Here is a 22986-nt window from a genome sequence, read left to right on the forward strand (position 1 = left end):
ACAAAACTAAGCTGACAAAAGTTGTTAAGAACACACAGCTGCAGAGGAAAACTGTAGTTTGCAATTGTAATGAAATGAAATTGCATGTATTTAAGGGTATGTCTACACTACCCCGCTAGTTTGAACTAGCGGGGGTAATGTAGTCATCCGCAATTGCAAATGAAGCCCGGGATTTGAATTTCCCGGGCTTCATCTGCATGAAGCCGGCTGGCGCCATTTTTAAATGCCGGCTAGTTCAAACCCCGTGCCGCGCGGCTACACGTGGCACGGAGTAACTAGTTCGGATTAGGCTTCTAATCCGAACTAGCTGTACTCCTCATGGAACGTGGAACGAGGAGTACAGCTAGTTCGGATTAGGAAGCCTAATCCGAACTAGCTACTCTGTGCCGCGTGTAGCCGCGCGGCACGGGGTTCGAACTAGCCGGCATTTAAAAATGGCGCCGGCCGGCTTCATGCAAATGAAGCACAGGAAATTCAAATCCCGGGCTTCATTTGCAATTGCGGATGACTACATTACCCCCGCTAGTTCGAACTAGCGGGGTAGTGCAGACATACCCTAAGAAAGGCATATTAAATGCATTGAACTGACTTGATTAGAAAGGTTCCGTTCTGGAACCATGACTTTGAACATCCCTTTAGGAGTGGTAATGTGAGTAAATGCTACTCAGCATAAATAATTATTATAGAATTAAGCCCTAACTCATTTGCCTTTATAAAGGCTCTATCTACAACTACAAAATTACCAATACACATGCTAATACTGTGTTCACAAAATGTCACTGTAAGTAGGCAAAGATCCCATCATGCTCCAAATAGACATATCATATATTGCTCTAGCATTTCACTTCACTGGTAACTCAGTAACATAACCCACATAAACCTCATCTTACATTTTCTATCCAAAGTCAGGCTATTTTTAGGATTTTCTCTTTTAGAGCTCTCCTTTCTCCCAATCCCAAGTTACCTCAGGCTCAAAGGGATACTCTCAGTCCTCTTTACCCTGGTTAGTGCTATTAAGTTCCACCTGTCAGTCTGAATCAATGAAAGTTCTGCATTCCTATGCAAGTTCCTTGAATTTACCACCCTATTACAAAAGCGACGAGGAGTCCTGTGGCACCTTATAGACTAACTGAAGTGTAGGAGCATAAGCTTTCGTGGGCAAAGACCCACTTCGTCAGATGCATGTCTGACGAAGTGGGTCTTTGCCCACGAAAGCTTATGCTCCTACACTTCAGTTAGTCTATAAGGTGCCACAGGACTCCTCGTCGCTTTTGCAGATTCAGACTAACACGGCTACCCCTCTGATACTTGACACCCTATTACAGTTATTTACCAACATTTCCTTGAAAGAAATATTCAGAACCATGATACTGGGGGAAATGTATCTACTGAATGAATAAAATACCTTGAAATCTGTTTGTGCATACTATATATAAACTCAATTAAAGGTGCCTCTGTAACATACCATGTGCTAAAAAGCATTGCTTTTTTCCTTCAGTGACAGATCAAGCCAGATGATTCAGGGGGAGTACAAACAAGCTTGTTCTGTTGGACTGAACAGATTTTATTTCCTCAGTACACAGATAATTCCTGGAATGTTCTGGCAAATGAATTGTACAACTAAAGCACTTAACAACTTCATAGGGCTGCACAAGTTCAAAGCTAAGCCAAGTTCTCAGTATTTTGCTATGCAGCTCTTGATAAGTATGTGAAAATCAGGCTTCTTCAAATCAGAGTTCATTGGTAAGAAGTATCTCTTTTGATCTTGTCATGAATAGGAGCTACTAAGGAGAATCTGATTTACCTGGAGAATGAGGAAAGGATTAAGCAACTCTGGAGATACACCTGGGGGAGGGGGTTTTAAGCATTCAGCCAATGAAATGCAGATAGGAATTTCAAACAGACAGAGGGTTTTTCTCTCTTCCCATTGTTTTTAGATCAGAGCAGTTTTTCCCAGGGTAACAGGAGAGAAGGGTTCTCCCAGGAATGGACTCCTTGAAATGTGTAAGTAGGGAAAAGTTTAGATAGACCATCAAGTTTTATTATTGTCCTTGTTTGGGGGTTTGGGAATCATGTCTGAGCTAGTTAATTGTTTTTCTCTTTTGTAACTAAGGATTACAACCCTGAGATTCTCCCTGGCTACGTCTAGACTGCCATGATTTTCCGCAAATGCTTTTAACGGAAAAAATTTTCCATTAAAAGCATTTGCAGAAAAGAGTGTCTAGATTGGCACGGATGCTTTTCCGCAAAAGCACTTTTTGCGCAAAAGCGTCCATGCCAATCTAGACGCGGTTTTGCACAAGAAAGCCCCAATCGCCATTTTCGCCATCGGGGCTTTTTTGCGCAAAACAGTTTTTAGCTGTGTATACTGGCCCTCTTGCGCAAAAACATTTCCGGAAAAGGGCTTTTGCCCAAACAGGAATGTCAAAGCATTTGCGCAAGAAGCACTGATTTTGGACAGTAGAACGTCAGTGCATTTGCACAAAATCAAGCGGCCAGTGTAGACAGCTGGCAAGTTTTTGCGCAAAAGCAACCACTTTTGCAGAAAAACTTGCCAGTCTAGACGCAGCCCCTGAGTTTATTTCATTCCATGGCTTTTAACACCCAGTCATTTACTATGCTTGCAACAGTATCTTGTTTTGATAATAAATGTGTTTTTGTTTTGATTAACCTGTATTGGTTGGTTGTGTTCTTAAACCTATGTGCCTCTGTTACCCAGGAGAAGCAGAGCCCCATTGTTCTCTGTGGATTACCTCTGTTTGTTTTCCCAACTCCAAGCAAAACAGAGTTGGGGGGGGGAGGGTTCAAGTGACCTCTTCCCTGGAAAACGGTTTATTTTATATATTTTTTTTATTTACACTTGATAGTGGCAGCAAACCAATAGTCTTTCTTCTGGATCTCAGGGAAACAGACTGGACAAATTTGTCTCTGGGAGTTAGAGAGACATGTTCTTACAGTTTATTTTGCTAGCTGGCCCCCATAGCTATACTCGAAGTGTCAAGTTGGGGAATTGAGCTGTGGCAGATTTGTGTTTAGAATCTGATACAAATATTTGTTTTGTGAGAAACTAACAGCAATTGACTGAGAAACATCAGAAATAGCCTGTTTCCTAAGGTCTGAAAGTGAGGGAATGCTTTTGCCTTCAGACAGCCTCCCCCCTCAAACTTTAAGCAAATACTTACCAGTAGCCACATCAAATACAAAGGCTTGGACAAAGTGTATTACCTTCCTTTTGAACTACACAACATTCGGCTTTCTTCACAGTCACCTTGACTCTCTCAGATCTATTGAAATTGCTGCAGCTAAAAAATCATCTTCCTTGTGTGTGTCTGACCATGGCACTCCACTCAGTGCCCTTTATACACTGCATCAAGAACAAGCATCTGTCTTATCTTTAAGGCAAACTGTCTCTACATCATTTGTCCCCCCCTTTTATGTGGGATACTATTATCTAATTTTATTATATCACGCTCCCTCCTCTCCTCCAATGATGTGAGTCTACCTTACCCATTTGCCTGCCTCTCCCACTTTCTTTGTTTTTAGTGCCATCCTTTATGCATAGAACACCCTCCCTGAACTAGTTATAAAACTAATCCTTTACCATAGCTTCAAATCCCTCTTCAAGGCTCTCTGGAATGCAATGCCTATAGTATAGTACCAATGGATAATAGCGCAGCAGATAAATATTAGAAGTCTCTACTAGCTATCTCATTCGTTAGCTAATGTATTGATAGAGGTTGTTAGAATAATAGTGTTGGGAATTGATCTTTCTAGTCTGTGTTCAATTCTGGTCACAAATAAAAAGGATATTATTGTCACCATGTCTGAATTCTGAAATAATTAGGAAGAGAGATTGAAAAGATGGTCTCATATACAGTAAATCTAAGTGGGACATGACAAAAATATACAAAATAGTGAATGCTATAGAGGTGAATCTTATCATCATGTCTCAATACACGCACAAGGAAATATTTGATGGAACTGTTGTGAGGGGGAAAAGTATTTCCTTTTATACATTTTGAATTTTCCACTTTTCAAATAGCCTATCAAACGTATTGCCACAAAATATCATTACAATAAAGAGATTAATAGCATTCAAAAAGGGATTTTACATCTACATGGATAACAAGAAATGCCAGAGTTATAATAGTAAATACTTAAGCAAGCAAGAGTTTAGGAAAGGTATAAATGTGTTAAACCTTGAAACAACTTCCAACTACTGGGTGCTTAGGAATAACACTTTCCCTGGGAAAAGGTTGTTGTGAGCATTACTCTGAAGTAGCTGATACTGGCCACTGTCAGTGACAAGATACAGAGCCAAATGAGCCAGTAGTCTGATCCATTATGTTAATTCTCAAGTTTCCTAACTAGCTTCGAAACCTGTATAGAAGACAATTGTTGAATTCTTGAGCTATACTATTTTCCAAATTCACTTGAAGGTGGAGTTATATCAAGAAAATGTTTTAAAGAAAAATGTCTTTAATGGCATTTTCATTTCAAATGAAAGAGAGAAGTCATATTTGAGAAGGGCAGCAGGAATCAGCTAACAATCTCATGATTTCTTCATTTCCACTTGTGTGCAACTGTTCATATTGGGTGTGCTCTTGTTTGTTCTGTATTATAAGAAAATTACTATTTAGAATTTATACACTGTTATATCTAAATTAAGCAAACTGAAAGAATAAGCCTCAGACATGGCTGTTACTTTGAGGGTACAGGCACATTGTCACAACTTGGGTCTAAAGACCCAAGTGCCCGATGCATGGGATGTGGTACTGGCTCAATTGCCAAATCTATTGTAGTAGGAAGATAATCAGTATTGTCACTAGTGGACAATGACAAAGTAGGGGCAGAGAAGCAGCATTTTAGCTATAACGTACTAAGACTTAACACAGACAGTGGAAGAGGAGGAGAAAAGAGACACTGCCCCCCTTATTTGGTTCAAAAGTATTTTTTGGTGATATTGTCACACTGACAAATGAAAGGGAGGTTGCAACAAATGTACTTCCCTTCACTGTAGGCAGCACCTTACTATAGCTGTGTTAAAGTCAGTTCTTGATTTGGAATGCCTCATGCTTCTAATACAGAGATTGTACCTAACAAGGCCTTGATATTGCATTATCCTTTCACTTTGAAGCTTGTACTTAACTTGGCATGTAAGCAATTCCACCTAGGTCAAAAGTTACGGTTAAAGTTAATCATGTGTGTGTTTGTAGCATCAGGGCTTAAGTCTCTCCCTTTCATTCCAAAAGCAGATTTTCATAGTATTAATTTGAGTAGCGGAATAGTCAACTTAAAAAGCTTCCTTTAAGTGCTAGTTTGAAATTCAGTGGTTCTCTCAGTGCCAAATTCATCCCTGGTATTAGCAATTACAATTTCATTTAAGTTGATAGAATTGTATTTGTTTATAACAATGAAAAATATGGCCTTAGTTTCTCAGTGAACCATTCTTACTCCTTCTCCCCTCTCAAATTTAAGTAGAAACCATCTTGTTTTCTTTGCTTGAACATCTGAATTTCACAATGACCCAAAAGCACAATTTTTACAGCACAACTCCCAACTGTAAAGTCCATCCTGCACCTCTGACATCAATGTGAGATTTTTTTTTTACAGTAACCTACATGAGTAGGACAGGGGCCTTATTTTGCATGTATAGTGACTGTCATAGAACCTGTGGCTCATAATGCATTTGAAATATGAATAATGTTTCAAATTTTGCAATCAAGTATAAATAAAAATACCATCTGTCTTCAGTCTAGTTAGGATAATATTATAAGTGCTATCAACCTCACTCTTCAACATTCATAATAAGTTGATTACCAGCTGGTCAGGAAAAAATACCCAATTGAGTATTGTACAATTAGATGAATAGGTTTTATACCTTCTTTTCAAGCATCAAGTATAAGCCTTTTGAGACACAGGATATTGGTCTGGTCTGGAAATTCCTGTTTCTTAGGTTTGCTTAGTTTCCCATGTTTCCTTTATTAGTGGGCAGTGTGCGATATGATGCACAGTTTTTTGCAGACCATACTATTTGCTGGAATTTGAATGTTAAATCATTGTTTTTGTATTTACCTACAAAAGACATTAGTAGTAAAGCTGCAAAGTAACTTAGAGCAAGTCTACACCACGAAATTATTTAAAAATAACTTTTGAAAAAATAACTATTTTGAAATAGCATGTCCATATAATAGGGAAGCCTCAAAATTAGTCCAAAGCAGGCCTCTTAATGTAGATGTGCTACTTCACCTTAGAGCCCCAGGAAGCACTGAGGAGTAATTACTTTGAGTGAATCTGGGAAGTACAGGCAGTCCCCGGGTTACGTACAAGATAGGGACTGTAGGTTTGTTCTTAAGTTGAATTTGTATGTAAGTTGGAACTGGTACATATTGTAGGGGAACTCTAGCCAAACATTTTTTTTAGTTTTGGATAGCATAGGGAAAGGTTAACTCCCCTCTAATGTTTGTTTTGCTGTCTGTTCCCCTGTTCAGAAGATTTCACATCTATTTCTGTCCCTGTGACAAACTCAGGACTAAAGGAGTAACTCATCAAATACCAAATACCAAACAGCTCTGCACCATGCTTTGAGCTAATAGCTTTATTTCCACACACCACCCAGGGTTCTAGGAGGAGGGTCCTTTTTTTTGCTAACACAATGAGGCCAGCACTTTGTTTGTTTTGGTGGAGTCTTTGTTTGCCCAGGGAGCCCAGCACGTATAGGGGGAGGAGGGGCGGAGAGGCTGCTTTTGTCTGCTGTTGGGCAGCCTGTTGCTCAGGGGAGGGGGCAGCCTGTTGCTGGCAGGGGGGGTGGCGGGAGGCGTGCAGGATGCGAGGCCGCGGGGGGGGGGGGGGCAGCGGGCGTGGGGAGGCACTTTTCCTCTGCCCGGCAGCTCTGCGGGATCCCAGTCGGAGCCGGCCCGAGGAGGAGGAGGATCCTAGGACCCAGGTGAGCGAGCCCCGGGAATGCTGCTGCGCATGTGCAGGAGTTGCCTCACCCCGTTCGTATCTAGGGATCTGACGTAAGTTGGATCCACGTAAGTCGGGGACTGCCTGTAGTTATTTCAAAATAGCAGCAGTGAAACATGCACACTACTGCTATTTCAAAATAACTATTTTAAAATAGTGTTATTCCTCATTGAAAGCAGGAGTTATTTCAAAATAACCAGCCCATTACTTTGAAATATCAGGCTTGGTAGTGTGAATGCTCCACCTGTTATTTCGAAACAACTCCCTAGCGAAGACCAGGGCTCACTTCCCTAAGCGATTTATGCATACTCATTTTATTCAGTAATGTAAATTAATGAAAAAAGTCTTTTAATTGGGAGATAAAAATTTGTTTAACAGTTTTTAATTTTTTAAACTGGAGACTAAAGTTAGAGTGTTCTCAAAGCCACAGAATTTATGCCTAATCTTTCTTTCAAACTTCATTTTAGTTATGACTTCATGACACCAGAAACGCTGTAATACAGCTAGTAGATCCTCTTTACTGTCATGGAAATCTGCTAAAATTTTTAAACAAAGCATTGCATTTACTTTTGGTAGCTGGAAAAATAAAATTCCACCTTCCTTTTAAAACAATTTCTTATGTTATTTCTGCTCCTCAGTTTTGCTCATTAAGAAGCAGAAGACTGTGGAATGGGACAAATCTGTCACTATGCTGTGTATATGTCATCACACAAGTGTGATGTGTTTTTGTTGTGCTGTGGCTCTATGATACATCAGGGTGCAAATACTAAAGTAACAAGGGTTTATAATTCCTTAAATATATACTAAAGTTGCAATGTTTTTTTTAAATTGAAGAAGAGTCACACACTTAGTTGCTTCTGTAGGTTGAATATATTGTACACTATTTTTTACATCATCCATTTCCCACAAGATCCCTGTGTGCCACCCTTCCATCCCTCTCTATTTCAGAGACTTCCTGACACCTTCCCACCTTATGCCAGAGGCTCTATGTATCTACCATTAAAATATTAATCCCTGTGGCAGAGGTTCTGTCTCTCTCCCTCCTCCCCCATTTCCTTTCACTTCATAGCAGAGGCTTTGTATATCTCCCATTTTCACCTCTTATCACAGAATACTAGAACTGGAAGGGAACTCAAGAGGTCATCGAGTCCAGTCCCCTGCCCTCACAGTAGGACCCAGGATCATCTAGAGTCAGAGTTTCCCAACCTATGGGTCAGGACCAGGAGAGGCTCTAGACTAGCTGCCAGTAACTGGTGCCCTAGGTGAACCATGCAATTGGCACCCCCACCTCCAAACCCCTCAACGATATTGCACCATCATTTGGCGCCCCGTTGCGTCTCATTTAACTTGGTGTCCTAGGCAACCGCCTAGTTCACCTATATGGACGGGCCGCCCCTGGTCAGGACCCAAATATGGGTCACCAAGTGTCTTCCCAGGTGGCTCTTTCCTGCATCCCTCTCCTCTCCCTCCCCCATTTTTGAATTGCCTTGGGTCACCAAGTCTTCCTGAATTGTCAAAATGGGTTCCCATCAGGAAAAGATTGGGAACTGCTGATCTAGACCATCTCTGATAGATGTCTATCTAACCTGCTCTTAAATACTTTCAGAGATGGAGATTCTTCAACCTCCCTAGGTAACTTATTCCAGTGTTTAACCACCCTGACAGTTAGGAAGTTTTTCCTAATGTCCAACCTAAACCTTCCTTGCTGCAGTTTAAGTCCATTGCTTCTTGTCCTATCCTCAGAGGCCAAGTAGAACAATTTTTCTCCCTCCTCCTTCTGTCACCCTTTTAGATACAGGGGCAGATGAGAGTTTTGCAGACCCAGGGCGTGGGGCCTATTGAAGTGCGGGGCCCGGGGCAGCCACCCGGCTCGCCTTGCCCTATATCAGCCGCTGTTTAGATACCTGAACACTGCAAAATGTCCCCTCTCAGTCTTCCCCTTTCCAAGCTTAACAAGCTCAATTCTTTCAGTCTGCTTTCATAGTTCATGTCCTCTAGACCTTTAATCATTCTTGTTGCTCTTATCTGGACCTTCTCCAATTTCCCCACTTTTTCTTGAAATGTGGTGCCTAGGACTGGAAACACTACTCCATTTGAGGCCTAATCAGCACAGAGTAGAGCAGAAGAATGACTGTGTCATTTTCCATTTTCTATTTGCTAGAGGCCTAAAAATGCCTTCCATTTTGCCCTTCTCTACACACCTTGGTTCTCTGTTATTCCTCCAAGTGGTTTAGTCCCTCCCCATTTTCCCTTCCATACCAGGGATTCTATATACTCCCCTTCTTCCCATGACAAGAGTCCTCATTCTCCATCCTTCTCCCCAAAATCTGATTTCTTCTTTTTGTTTAGAAGAAAAGCCATCCCCAAGGCATCAGTATTTTTAAAGTATTTTGGGAGAGAGAATGCACAGGGGGGCAGAGGGGATGTTATGCTAGAAGGTGCCAATGACTTACTAGCTGCATCTTTGATCTGTAGACAATTACAAAGGTGGCTGAACCTGACCTGTAGCCTAACAAGCTATAAAGGACTCCAATTTACCACAATTCAGTTGTCACCAAAATCAATAGGGCTGACCCACTGATGCTAAGAACATTCCATAATGTTTTTCAGTTGATCAGAAACAGACAACTAGAGAAATGCTAACAAGCTGAACATAACAAGACTCTGCTTTGTCCAGATAAGTCAATGCAAATCCCTGTATGGATACACTTAAAATAATTTTACACCTCAGTTTATATTTCTATAGAGTAAGTTGGATTTTAAAAGCGATTTTAAACTTGTGAAGCTTATATGAACAAACATAAGAACACAAGAGCATATGGGGTCAGATCACAGGTCCATCTAGCCAAGTGTCAGTCTTCCGATAGTGGCCAATGACTGGTGTCCCAGAAGAATGAATAGGAAATCATCAGTTGATCCATTCCCTGTGTTTCATTACCAGCTTCAGGAAAACAGAGGCTGGAGACACCATCCCTGTCCACCATGACTGATAACCACTGATGGACTTTTACTCCATTATTTACTTTTTTTAATCCTGTTATAGTCTTGACCTTCCCAACATCCTCTGGCAAAGAATTCCACAGATTATCTACATGTTATGTGAAGAAATTATTGTTTTAAACCTGCTGCCTATTAATATCATTTGGTAACCCCTAGTTCTTGTGTTTGAAGTAATTAGCACTTCCTTGTCTGTTTCTACACCAGTCATAATTTTGCATACTTCAGTCATATTCCTCTCCTCTTCCCCCGGTCTCTTGTACAAACTGAGAAGTCTCAGTCTTATTAATCTCACCTCATAGAGAAGCTATTCCATACCCATCATGATTTTCATTGCCCTTTTCCAGTTATCTTTTTGGGTATGGGGCAAGCATATTTGCATGCAGTATTCAAGATATGGGCATATCATGGATTTGTATGAAGGCAATAGTATATTTTCTGACTTATCTATCTCTTGATTCACAATATTCTTTTTTGTTGACTGATACTGCATACTGAGTGGATGTTTTCAGCTAACGATTTTCCATGACTCCAAGATCTCTTCCTTGAGCGGTAAAATATAGTTTAGACTCCATTACTTGATATTATGGCAAAGATCTGGCTATGCCTTAAGGGTCTGGCACTTCCTAGCAGTTGGTGTTTGTGTCAGGCTCACTGTGACCTTCCACACAGCCTCTAGCCCTTTGCTAGAGGCAAAGGTCACAGCCTATCCTCATCATAGGTTAAGCCATAGTTTAGGTTAAAACCCCTACATAATCCTGGTCCCCCCTCCCCTCAGGGGCAGGCTCTGTAGCTGCATGAGAAGGGCAGGGGGAACCCAGGCCCACCCACTACTCCAGGTTCTGGCCCAGGGATCCAAAGGCAGCAGCAGCAGCAACTAGCAGCGTTTCTTCAACTCCCAGCTGTGTCTACACTGGCACGATCTTGCGCAAAAGCGGCCGCTCTTGCGCAAAAACTTGCTGCCTGTCTACACTGGCCACATGTTCTTGTGCAAGTAAACTGACGTTCTACTGTATGAAATCAGGGCTTCTTGCGGCAGAACTTTAACACACCTGCTCAGGAATAATTCCTTTTGCGTAACTGTTCTTGCACAAGAGGCCATGGTAAACAGGCAACATGAATTTCTTGCACAAGAAAGCCCTATGGTTAAAATGGCCATCAGAGCTTTCTCGTGCAAGAGAGCATCTACGCCAGCATAGATGCTTTTGCGCAAAGCATATGCCAGTGTAGATGCTCTCTTCTGGAAGAGTTTTTGCAGAAGAACTCTTCCACAAAAGAGTTTTTACGTGAGAATGCGTCAGTGTAGACATAGCCCCAGTCGTTCCCTATCCACTTCCCCAAACAATTCCCCCTAGTACCTTCTTCCTAGATCCTGAAGAATCCTTCCAGCTCCTCCACAATCCCAATTTCTAACTCTCTCAATGTACCTCTTCACACTCAATCTTTAATCTTCTCATCCACCCTTCCCAGGAGGGCTGGGAAGAGGGGTGTCTTTTAAACTGGCTACAGCAGGCCTTAATTGGCTGCAGATTCCCTGATTAACTGGCTACTTCAGGCAAGCTCTTAATTGGCCCCAAGCGCCTGCCTGCCTTGATTATGTGGCAGCAGTGCCTGGCCAGTTCACTCAAGGAACAGAAAACTATTCACCTAGTTTCCTGTATATTTGTCCTCCACCAAACTATAGTAGCCTGCTGCCCTGGGTCTGTCACAATGGCTACGTGTAGATTGCATCCCTTTTTCGTAAGAGCCGTTTCCGAATAAAATAAAGCTGTTTCCGAAAGATCCTTTATCCCTCTTAAAATAAGGGATAAGGGATCTTTTGGAAAAGGGTTTATTTTCCAAAAGATCCGCGTCTAGACTGGCTCTTTTTTCCGGCAAAGCTCCGTGCCGAAAAAAAACGGCAGCCATTTTTATGCTAATGAAGCGGGGGAGATTTAAATCCCCTCTTCATTAGCAATTGCGATACGTATAATTTGCATCCCTTTTCCAAAAAAGGGATGCAATCTAGATGTAGCCAAAATATATAGTTGGGATTAGCGTTCCGTTGTAAGCTGTTTGCTTTTGCGGGTGCTTAGAAGAGATTCCAATGCTGCCCAGATGATTAGCAGAGAGTTCGCAGCTAGGTTTGTGTTTCTCCAGGTGATGCACATTTATAGGTGCCTTGATGAACATAAAAAAAAGTATTCTGCACTCAGATGGTAAAAGTCCACATGTGGATGGAAAAAGAGTAGAGGGAGCATTGGTTTGGCATTATATTTTCCAGTGTACATTACTTTTCATTTGTCAGCATCTGCCATTTTACTGCTCGGTAACCCGGTTTTGAAAGATCCTTTTGTATCTCTTTACATAGTCTGCCTGGGACTTAACTATCTGGAGTAGTTTTGCATTATCTGCAAATTTTGCAGCCTGTTTACCCCCCTTTTCAGGTCATTTATGAAGATATTGAATAAGATAGGTCCCAGAACAGACCTCTGGGGGACAGCACTATTTACCTCTCCATTCTGAAAGCTGTCTATTTAAACCTACCCTTTGTTTTCTGTCTTTTAACCAGTTCATGAGAGGCCCTTTCCTCTTATCCTATGGCAGCTTGCTTTACTTAAGAGCCTTTGATGAGGGACCTTGACAAAGGCTTTCTGAAAATCTAAGGTTCTAGTTCTAGACAGAGAGGGTCCCATATCTGTTGTCCTTTACCATGTGTTGTCATTTACACCAAAGTGAATGGTGAATGCTTTTTGATTTGCTAGTTTTTAAATCTACTTAGCACACTAGCACAAATGATACAGTTGCAGTACTGCAATAATCATTTGTAGTGTGTTTTAAAATACTTTTGTCATGTATCTGTGCTTCGCTGTGCTATGTGTTGCTTTGTATCATTATGTGGTGCTGAGCTATCTATGTCTCTGTATTTCAATGTGCCCTTGTCTGTGTTTTTCTGTTCTTGTGCCCTTCTGGTGTGTGTCTTTGTGTTGTCTTTTGTGCCCCTCTGTTGCATGTTGCTGATTTGTGGAACAATATGCCATGTTACTTCAGTGTATTTCAGTCACTTTATACAAATATTATTTATATTGCAGCAGTGGCCTGTAGTCCTCAAGATGGACCAGGACCCCATTGTTGGGTGCTGCACAAACACAAAATTGCATGGTGCATTGCTGTGCTAGGTCTCTTTGTGCCACAATGCTGCCTCAATGGTGCGGCCGTGCCCATGCTCTGCATTTGCCTGTGTGTTTCTGTGTCTTTCCCTGTGTCACTGACTGCCTACCTGTATTACAGCATGAGCCACCGCACTGTTTTATACTGCTGTGCCACCTGCGTGTGTGGACCTGATACGCCTGTGCCTTTGTTTCCGCCTGTGTACCGGTGAGCCAGCCTTCTGTGGTTAAGATAGGAGGGGGCGCGCCCAGATCCTGGCCCCGCCATGCCAAGTCACTTGCTCAGGAACGGGAGCTGTGCTCGCCCCGCTGCTCTGTCTGGTTCTTTGTCCCTGGGCGGTGCGTGCGCCTCTTTGTGCCAGGGAGAGACTGGGTCTGGGGGCGGCAGGAGGCTGCTTTCTGCCCTGCTGGCTCCTCCCGGGAGCTGTCCGGAGCTCCCGGGCCAGGGGCGCGGCGTGCGCCTGTTCCTGGGCTGCGTCTCCTGCGCTCCTCCCCGCGCACCATTTTCTCTCCCCGCAGGCAGAGCAGCAGCGGCTCCCTCCCCTTCGCCTCAGATGCCCTTTGCTACCGCGGCAGGTTTATTATTACAGCGCGGGCTGCTGGCTCCCTCCCGCACGCTGGGGCTGGCAGGGCGCCGCGGCTGTGCAGCTCCTTGGCCAGCCTCCCCGCCTGGCACCCCACCAGCCCGGCTCCGGATTATTTGTCTGGAAAGCAGCAGCCGCTCTCCGGGGAACGGGGGGGGGGGGGATGGGGAGTTGATCGACGGCCGCGCAAGCCAATGGCCGCTCGCTCCGCCCCAGCCCGGCCCTTAGGCCCAGGCAGCGGGGCCAGCCGCGCGGCGGGAGGAAGGAGGGGCGAGCCGAGCCGTGCCGAGCCAAGTCCAGCCCCTCCCGCGAGGCTGCTGCCGCCGGGTTGCCAGCGCTCCCCGCAGCCCGTGCGCAGCGATTGGTCGGCGGGCTCTCTGGCTGCTAGACAGCGGGGGGACTTTGAGTTGAGGATTATTGCAGACTAAGCAGTCTGGTTTTGCAGCAGCAAAGCGGAGGGAGGGAATGGGGGGGAGGGGGGCTGGTTCGTGTGTGTAACGAGAGGAGGAGGGGGGAGAGCTGGCAGCCAGCCAGCCACCATCAGAATTAGCTCATTGTTCATAGAACCAGCACAGGCTACCAAACCCCAGCCTGGGAGAGAGGGAGAGAGACTTTCTCCCAACCGCCCCCACCCCTTTTCTTTTTCCTCCAAGGCTGCTGCACTTTGGAAGAGGTGCAGTCATTCTTTCCCCACACCCCCAACCCTCCCCACTTCCCCCTCCCCAACTATAAATTCCCTTTTGGAGCACGCTGCCCCCTTTTTAATCCACATTTGTGTTTCAGATCATGTAGAAAGGACAGAAAGGGAGCAGGGGCTTTTGTCTGTAAGTATATGCAATTCCAATCCACAGCTCGGAGAGATCTGCATCCCCTCCCTCTCTTTCTTTGTTTCTTTTCATTTCTTTTTTGCCCTTGGCTGGACTCTGCTGCAGCAAAATCAGTTGCCTCGCCCCTCTCCACATTTCAAAAATAGGCTTTCTTAAAGAAGAGGAGAAACGTGCAGTATACATATTTGCTTAACTCTTTCTGCTTGACGGCTGGATTTTGGAGTAGCATTTTTATGCATTAATGGGGAAAATATGCAGGAGTTTTCTGAAGCTGTGACCTCCCATTTTTGCAATGCTAATCACAAAAATGAATTTTTAAACCAACAGCAGTTTGCTGTGCTAGCCTGCATGCCTGGCTCTCGGTGGGATTTTCTCCCCCTTGTAAAATGAATCTCCCTTTTCGCCGCCCTGACAGTGGATTCCTCTCAAACTGCTGGGGTATATTTTTAGAAAGCAGTCATTCTTGCAGTGACCTCCTGCATTTTTGCATGTGCAGCAATTTAAAAAAAACAGCCAAACTCTAAATGTTTTATGCAGATTAAGTGATCTCCTTTGAAAGGAAATGTTTATATACAAGAATCTTCATAAGAACTTGCAGTCTTGTGTTTGTGAATATGTATGTGTGTGAAAGTTGTAACTAATTAAATTGTATATATGTAAACACACTATGTAAACTTAATTATATAAATATTAGTATAAGAAATTTTATTCCATACATACTAATGTTGCCACCAGTGATGAAAGAGAGGAATTGTACATAGTAAGTAAAGTGGGGGTTACATTGTAGTACTGTAATTAAAATGTAGCATTTAGATGAAATGGTATAACATTAGACATTCATTATTTTCTTAGTTAAGAATTGGGGGAGTGGGTTGGTGTGTATGTGTTTAAAAGAGAGAAGGGGATTACGTAATGCAATGCTATTTCCAAAAATATCCACACTGGATCATATTTTATGAAAGTGAGACTTATTTTTGCTATCTTGATTGCAAACAATTATAGCTGGTAGTAAGCCTGGAAACAATGAACAACCTTTACATTCAGTACAGAAAGATCTATTTTTGTCCTCTTGTCTAGTGGGTTAACCATTAAGTATGGTGCACTTCAAAGATGTGCAGAGTGCTAAGAATAGCACAGGGCTTTGCAAATTCAGGTACCAGGGATTCCTTTGTCCTATATTTAAGTCTTTAGACCACTGAAGCACTTAGACATATGCTATATCAATGCACATGTTGATAGAATAATTTGCATGCCTTTTCGTCTTAGCCTCTGAAGCATTTATTTAGCTAACAGTATAGCAAATGATCCAAAATCTTTTTGAATTTTGTGACAATTATTGTGATACGATTTTTTTAAATCATTTGTAGATTGTTCTCTTTGTGCTACTGGAGAGAAACTGCAGTCCCAAGACTTAAGAGTCTAAAAATGGTAAGAATTAGTTGTTTTAGCAAAGAATCAGTAGTTTCCCATGCTATTAAATACCAGATTTAACCTCCTCTTCTCTCTCTCTCACCACATTCAGAAATATGACCTTTAAAGACATCCTTTGGGATTCTGGGGATTTGCCATACAGTGATTAATGTACTCTAAAAGCCTTTGTGAGTTGAATCTTTCAATTTTAGACATTTTGAACAGAAACCTGAAATCAATCTTCATGCAATAAGTTTATTTAATCACAAGAAGAGAAAATGTTTACTATATTGCAAAGAAACACATACATTTTTTGCACAGATGAGAATAAGCAACATGCCAGTTCCATCAGAAAAACAAAACAAAAGGGTCACTGCACATAGCAAATAAAATAGCGTTAGTTTGTAAGGCAAATACCTAAAATACAAATCAAATTTGCTTTTTATGAGGCACATTTTCAATAAGAAAACCTCATTGTGGGGCTAACTGCTCCCCAAAAAGGAAAGGTAGGTCTCAGCCCAGTTGAATTGAGGTTATTAAGGTTACTGTATGTGGAATGTAATTGGTGAACAGCATTATGACAATTAAGTGTTTTAAATTTCTGTCTTAGTATTTTTCATAACATTTTTCTCTATTTTTATGATATTGTGTATCTGCAATACATATTTTAAACTTAAAGATCAAACATGGTAACCACTAATTTATAAATATAGTATCTCCTGACACAGGGGCTCCTACTTAGGAGGCAATGTTCCTCAGACAATAGGCCAGATACTGAGGAAAGGTGTGTTTAGGATTTTTTTTATTACTGTTATAGGTTATGATAAGGCAAACTGAGTAACATTTGATATTTCTTGTCCCATTAATATTTTTAATTGAAAATGTGCTCATTGCTTGAAAAAGTTGGGAATCCATGCACAGATATAAAATTGACACATCTTTGCTGGTACATAAACAGGCTTATCAGAATTCAGTTTATTTTGATGGATAATATTGGTATTTATTTTAAACACTTTTAATCCTGAATGTTCACAGTTGTGTAAAATTATGGGGAGGGAGTCAGATAGTAGACATTTAAGATTCAAAAAGCTAATGCTTTATAACAATTAAAAACACAAGCTGTCCTCCCATGTCAAAACATACAAAGTAAACAACCTTAACTCAAATTCTTAAGAAGTTCTCAAGTAGCATTTTTCTTACTTTGCTTGTCTGTGAATTCCAGTTATTATTGATGGAAATATTATTGTTGGTTTGTGTTTACCAAAATTGATAACATCTATTTTTTCCCAAGGTTATCTAAGAAACCTCATAATAAGGTTTATTGTAAGAATTCATTAATAATAATAGGGCAAAATTCTGTGCTAATGTACATGGTTGCCATTCCATTGTCTGAAGTAGAATTGTATAGGTTATGTATTAGCCCAGAGTTTAGCCTGAAAAGTGAGGCAACCAAGTACAATATTGCATACAGCTAGAATTAAATTAATTAGGATAAATTATATTTATCCTGTTCTTTTGTTGGAAACTCATTATGTGAAAGCTGTTATGAAGGCCACTTTTCACATTTGTTTACTGAAACATCATCATTTGTATCTTCTAATAAACTGCAAAAACACATTCTTCTTGGAGTCTACTTTTGTGGAAATATTAAGTCATCTTCCTACAAATGAATAGCATGGGGTAGAGAATTGAAAGGGAAAATAAGTAGAAGTCATAATAGTCTTTCAGTTTGCTCCAATTTTGGAGTTTTTGAGAGACTGGGAAAAATGATGGTCTACATCCTGTGAACACCAGGAGGGACAAACTGCCCACATTGTTTAAAGATTAATGCAAATCTTGAGATTGCAGCTGGACAAATGTTATATGATATGAATTTGAAACGTGTAATAAATATTTCCCCAATTAAGGCAGAAAGTATTTTGCCAATACATAGTTTTATAAATCAGACCACTGTGCTTGCCAACACCTAACTTATAAGTTACAGCTATCCAAATGTAGAAAAATAATCATCATTATTGTATCTTAAGTTTTTCCATTCTTAATTCTGCACTGCAAACCAATTGAAATTTCAGTTGGTGGGTCTTGGAAAGTTTTTTGGGCCAAGCCAAGTTTTACAACTTTTTTGTAATTCTTCCATCAGTATTTCAGAATGAGAGAGACCAGATTCCACCATGGCTTACACCCTGTGCAAAATTGCATGAGGTGTGAATCTTGGCAAAATTTGCTTACTGCACTCCACCCCATCTCCTTTTTTGGACACAGTACCCCATACTAATGAAATCAGACCACTCACATACTTCTTTCATTACTGAAGTGGACATAGTAATAGTATAGTCATTTATTCCAAGTATCGTTTTTGCAGTTCTAATATGCAGGACTATTCCTTGTTTTTAAATGTTAAAAATAATTTAACTGTATTGGAGTGAGTAGTGCTTTTATGCAATTAAGTGCTTTTACCTACCTTTGATATTGCTGCTGAATGAAAGGCTCATCCTGTTTCTACTGAAGTCAATGGAAATGTTTGTAATAGACTTCAGTGGGAACACTTTCAGCCCAATTATTTTAACATTTTACTCTTTGCTCAAAGTAAAGCTGTATTTATCTGTTTGGTTAAATCTACAGTAAATTAAAACAACGGCTACTATAGGCTTGTTAAGTGGCACAAATTCATCCTTTGTATTACTCCCTTGAAGTCTTTTCACTTCTCTAGTTCTTGTTTGTACTTTTTCCTGATAAGTATGTTTTGCAGAATGTATAATTTCAAATACTTTAGAGACTCAATTTTCAGTATTTGCTTATTTCAGGTGGCTTTTTCTGGATTTACACTTACAATGTGCTAGTAACAGGATAAAGAATCTTTCCTGGTACTCCATAATATTAACATAAGTAATAAATTAAAACAGGGTTTAAAAAACAGAAGAATGCACATAGGTTTCTTCTTCTTCTTCCTGCCATAGTTTGAAAGTCATTAAGTTTAAGGGTTCAGTCCTTCGCTTGTATTACTTCAATTCATTTAATTCATTGTGAAGTAAAAAGACCCCCTTTTTTATATACTTCTTTTATCCTGGATAAAGGGCTGAGATGTTGGGGTTTTTCTTTTCCTTTCTCTCTCCCCTTCCTTTTAATGTTAGAATATCAGGTCATGCCTTCCTTTTTTTCTGAAGAACATAATGAGGTTTCACTAACTGAAAAGAGATGGGACTTTTATTCAAAATGTTTTAAAACCCTTTGTTTATCATTTGCTTTTGTTAAAATCTGTTTAACTCATATACTTAACAGTTGGAAGAAAAGATCTTTCTCAAAGATTCAAGACCCCGAGCATTCAGTTAAGGGCTAGGAAGGCTCCCAGTCTACATGTTTGGGTCCTCCAAGAAGACCTACAGCAAAACCAGAAAATACAAGCCTTATTGTTTTGAAGGTAAAAGTGAACAGGTGGTGGTGGTGGGGAAAACAATGTAGGGCCTTCGCATAGATCATAAAGAAGCAAGAAACGGCACAAGCCTGTCCTTCTCCCTGCCCCTCTCTTCCTTTGCAAATCTTTTCAGTATAAAGAGAACTTGAAAAATATGGTGCTAAGGGATGGGTTTTTTAGGAGTAATTCCAAGTGACCTCATTGGGAATTATGATTTGTATGTCAATGACCAAATAGATCCTTTAGAATTCCAATCTGATCTATGTGAGGAAAAATAATACAAAAGTGTTAAATTTCAGGACAGGCCCTTATTTTCACTATGGCATATCTCTGTATGCCAGCATTCTTATAAATCAATACTGCCTCAAAGATACAGTGATTCATTACTATGTATTATGGATATGTTGACTGAGAATGTGGGAGCAGCTGAAGCTAAGCATTTCCAGGTGTGTGTTCTTGGTAGTATTAGATCAGTTGACACCTCTTAACAGCAACATGTGTATTTTCAGTATAGAGAAGCATTCATAAAGACCATATTACCAATTTTTTTGTGTTAACTTTGGGCTTTGCTGCCATGTATGGAGAAAAAATTTTGAAATCTCCTTTGAGTTGTCCTGGTATTAAAAATAATTTAGGTGTATTGTGGCTGGGATGCACCCCAGTGCAAAGGTGTTAGATTCACAGTGGATGAAGCATCTGCTTCTAGCTGATCCATAGTTTCTCTTGCTCAACACCTTATGCTCTTCATTTGGAAGAAGGACAATGTGATGGAGATATAGTGGAAAGAAAAATAGTGGAGGAAGCTAGTTTAGGACAAGGTGCTGTTAAATACTAATTTCAACTGGGATACTGGGAAATAAATTCTTAGAATATACAAATGAAAATTACAGCAGGACTTTTAGCATCTTGGTGGTAATTTTGCATTAATATGGTCTGTTTAATTTGAATTAAATGGAAAAAATCACCCTAAAGCTGTATATCAGTGCCTTGGCTATCTCAAACACAAATGGAAGCTTGTGAATCAAGGAATTTTTGTTTAACAATGAAAATTATGTGTTTGTTAATAAACAAGAGAATTACCAGATTTGGAAGTTTCATCACTTTAAGATAAACTGCCAAACTACCTGTCCTGTACTCTGTCTCTTGATCTGGCAGGCTGAGCACCTGAACTCAATGAGTACAGGGATTCAGGTCAGAGTATTTCAACATGAGCCCAATACCTAAGTGTTTTGAGAAAGATCATGAATATGGCAGAGTCTTAGATGCAGAAACTTCAAAGAAAAAGTTAGTGGGAAGGCAGAGACCATACAAGGAAACATTTTTGCAAAATACAATATAATGAACAAAACGACACCAGAACTACTGACTTAGGCTAAATGTATGAAAGAACCCAGAATCAGACTGGGAGTACAAAGGTATTGATAATACCATATTGCCAAATACATCAAAAGAAAACCAGATCAAGGTTGTCCAAAGTAGTATCACATGTTTCTAACACAAATTGATACATTTGTAACAAAAACAATTCCAAATTAGAAATAAAAAGTAAACTTGAAAATTGTAGAATTATTTTTACATCTGTAATATTTCCCCTCCTTCCCGCCCCCTTTTTTTTGTTACTAAGCATCCAACTTTTCAAGCAATGATCAGCTGCTTGAGGCCAGGCTACAAAACATCAATCAAAAACAGATAGCAAGTGAAACGTTAGTTACAGTCACAGATGGCTTATGGGTGGAAGCACACAATGAATTGCATAGAAAAGGAGTTACATTAATACAAGATGGCTAGTGTAATGTGCACAATGGCCCAGTAATAGCTAAGTGGGTGCAGATAGAGAAAACTGAAGTTTATGTAGCAGTATGTGATACTGTAAGCAGTAAGATGATTGGAAAGTACTATGTTATGCTGACAAGAAAGAGGGACTAAGGCATTAGCAAATAAACTGTAGAGTTGTGTTATTAAGGCCTAACTGGCAGACAAAAAGAAAAAGATGCAAAATATGGGAAGTGATGTGGAAGATGATGACACTTTGCTTACATTTGGATGTGCATCAGATTGGCCAACTCTACTTGAACAAGACCTTATTCCAAAGGAAGCGGCTGAAATATGTTTTAGATTTACAAAAGTATTTTTATAATCCCCATCAGCCCAGTTAAAAAAAAAAAAAAATCAAATCTGTAAAACGCCAAATCCCTGGTAACACATAATAGAACAGCCATATAACATGCTTGAAAACATACATTAAAAACTGGCCTTATTATCTCAGGGTTTCAAGTAATCATAAGTCAGAACTTGAAGATAGAATGATCAGTCTAATTAATCATCAAGAGATTTAGTGGAAGCAAAGAACATGATCGGTAAGATGAAACCAGTTGTAGCACTTGACACATTCCAAAGGGGGACACAAACAATTGTTGCATGAAAAATATGTTTGGATCTACTGATAATGAAAATCTTGCACCACACACAGTAAAAGTACAAAAGAGATTTCAGGAGACAAATTACTCCTGCATGCTTATTGGTCAACTTCCCTCATTCAGAATATGCAGAAAAGAAATCATCATCTGAACAAGAAGAAATTACAAGTCAGTGGTTGCTTAGCAAAAATCCTTACTTGCATATTTACTTGCATTTAAAAGAAAAGAAATCAATGTTTTCATCCACTATTAAAGAAGAAAATTTTTCTTATAATATGGTGGAAGAGCTTGAAGAATGCAGATATTTCATCTTACTTCATAGAACTAGTAGTTCTTACATCAGTTTCGAGCCATCTTTTCAAACTTTGGATATATCCATTCAAAACTGAGGAACGGACTCAGTTTATCTATTACATCAAAGTTAGTATTCTGCTCCAGAATGCTGAATGGGCAAGTGGACGTGGACGTGGACATGGACTAGTAGTCTGTAACCCTGCACGCTTCTCATTGCTTAATGTTTCAGGACTATGACTCTTCATTATCATTGTTTCCATATAATTGAATGTTTGAATTTTGTTTATATACTGTAATACTGAAATGAATCATGACATGCATAGCTTCCTTGGAAAAAAAAATAGCTAAACAGTAACTATACAACCATTCCAATGTTCAATACAACCATTACATATTAGTTTGGTGCCACTGCAATTTTACTTTTTATTTGTAAAGACCCTAAATTAATGTCTGAATTTACTGCCTTGTGTACCTGCAACTTGAATTGATAACTAAAACTAAGTATAATGTGGTATATATTAAACAAACTGGTTTTAACACAGAAAATGCCTGAAACTAGGACTAACTAGTTTTTCCAGACCTATAGACACATCCTGTGATAAAGGCCGTGCCATCCTTGGGAGGGAGGCAGTTCTCATTATTAAAAAAGGGAGGCAGCAACCTGCATTTCGATGTGGTGTTGGTGTGGAATGAGCATACCATTTATGTCTAAAGGAAATTGATAATATCACTGTTTAAGTAGGGTGAAGAAATGTATGCAATACCTTACATTTTATATTAAAAATCTCATCCTGGTTTAAACTTCTGAAAACAGGTTACTCATGAGTCCCTGTATATAGTGGGTACAGTTTATGATTGCTACTACAGTAAAACTCCAATAGTCCGGCATCCAATAGTCCGGCACTCCCAATAGTCTGGCGTCAAAATGGC

The 22986-nt window shown here is 40.3% G+C and overlaps 1 long non-coding RNA gene across 3 annotated transcripts; it reads left to right on the top strand.

Annotated features, from left to right (window-relative positions):
- The first annotated feature begins 14113 nt into the window (after nt 1-14113).
- Nucleotides 14114-22602, top strand: LOC102461508 (uncharacterized). Of its 3 annotated transcripts, none has more exons than XR_012904781.1 (5): nt 14114-14369; nt 14480-14520; nt 15891-15951; nt 19213-19351; nt 21612-22602. It is a non-coding gene; the product is annotated as an uncharacterized LOC102461508 (long non-coding RNA). The 3 variants fall into 3 exon arrangements; XR_012904782.1 differs by having other exon boundaries at nt 21886-22602; XR_012904780.1 differs by having other exon boundaries at nt 14127-14369; nt 19213-22602.
- Nucleotides 22603-22986: the final 384 nt, after the last annotated feature.

Source organism: Pelodiscus sinensis, chromosome 6 (assembly GCF_049634645.1).
Source record: "Pelodiscus sinensis isolate JC-2024 chromosome 6, ASM4963464v1, whole genome shotgun sequence".
Taxonomy (NCBI): Eukaryota; Metazoa; Chordata; order Testudines; family Trionychidae; genus Pelodiscus; species Pelodiscus sinensis.